The 1,367-nt window shown below is 42.7% G+C and overlaps 1 non-coding gene across 1 annotated transcript; it reads left to right on the top strand.

Moving 5' to 3' along the window:
* Positions 1-599: 599 nt before the first annotated feature.
* Positions 600-711, top strand: LOC112533863. Its single transcript, XR_003078216.2, has one exon. It is a non-coding gene; the product is annotated as a small nucleolar RNA R71 (small nucleolar RNA).
* The last annotated feature ends 656 nt before the right edge of the window (positions 712-1,367 follow it).

Here is a 1,367-nt window from a genome sequence, read left to right as displayed (position 1 = left end):
CAACTGCTCCCTTTTCTTTCTCTTCAGGCTTGTCTTTCTTTTCTGACTCATCCACCTGCACATTAGAATCATTATTAGCGAAAGGCTTAAATGAGCTAGTAAGTTCCTTACCTGATCTCAAAGTAATTGCTTTGGCATGCTCCCTTAGTTATTGGAGTTCCTCCATCCAAAATTAGGATGATTCCTCCACCCTGGGTTGTATGTATTACTGTAGGGATTATTCTGCTGCCTACCTACATAATCAACATGCTCAACGTTAGAAACATTAGTAGGCATAGAAGATGCAAACATACCTCCCGCATTACAATTGGCACTGTAATGCGGTCCACCACAGAATTCTACATCCCGGCCGAATCGCTTGGAAAGTAGCTTCACTTGTGCCGCCAAGGTCACCGAGAGATCTCGCCACCGATATACAACGGCCTGACCTCTAGCCTGTGGAATTTGCCAACGATAAGTGTTAGTGGCCATCTCTTCTATCAAATCCCTGGGCTTGCTCAGTGTTTTACTATTAATAGCTCCCCCGCAAATGATCTACCATTTGTCTAGTGGTTGTATTCATGCCACTATAGAATGTTTGCACTTGCATCCAGAGAGGAAGACCATGGTGTGGGCAACACCTTAACAAGTCCTTGAAGCGCTCCCAAGCTTCGTACATCAATTCTCCTTCACCCTGCACAAAAGAAGATATGTTATTTCGCATTTGAGTGCCTTAGCAGGAGGAAAATACTTATTCAAAACTTTTCAGCCAAAGAAGTCCAGTAGTGATCGCTTTTGGTGGCAAGGATCAAGAACCATCTTTTCGCTCTATCCTCAAGGAAAAGGAAACAGCCTCAACCGTATGGCATCATCAGTTGCTCCATTAATCTTAAAGGTATCACATATTTCCAAAAAGTTGGCGATATGCTCGTTCGGATCTTCGCTCGCTAATCCTCCAAATTGCACCGTATTCTGGATCATCTGGATTACATTTGGCTTTATTTCAAAATTATTGGCCGCCACGTGAGGCCTCACTATCCCAGTTTGCGTCCCTGCTAGAGAGGGCCTATCAAACTCGTACATGGTCCTCTCATCATTACCTCCATTTGCATTATGGTTCTCCATCTCACTAGTTTCATGAATGTGAATCTCTGCTTCAATCTCCTCCCTCATCGCCTCGCATACACGCCTCCTTAGCAATCTAAGAGAGCGCTCGGGTTCAGATAAAGGCTCTGTAAGATTAGGATTAGAGCTCCTGGTCATAAACTACCTGAGCATAATAAAGAACAACAACACCAACAAACGGGATAAGAACAAAACTATACACAGAAAATAAATTATGAACAAAAAGAGAAATGACTAGACTAACAAATATAAAAATTTCAACT

The sequence above is a fragment of the Ricinus communis genome, chromosome 7 (assembly GCF_019578655.1).
Source record: "Ricinus communis isolate WT05 ecotype wild-type chromosome 7, ASM1957865v1, whole genome shotgun sequence".
Lineage (NCBI taxonomy): Eukaryota > Viridiplantae > Streptophyta > Magnoliopsida > Malpighiales > Euphorbiaceae > Ricinus > Ricinus communis.
The sequence above is the reverse complement of the archived record's forward strand: the minus strand, read 5'-3'. Positions and strand labels throughout refer to the sequence as shown.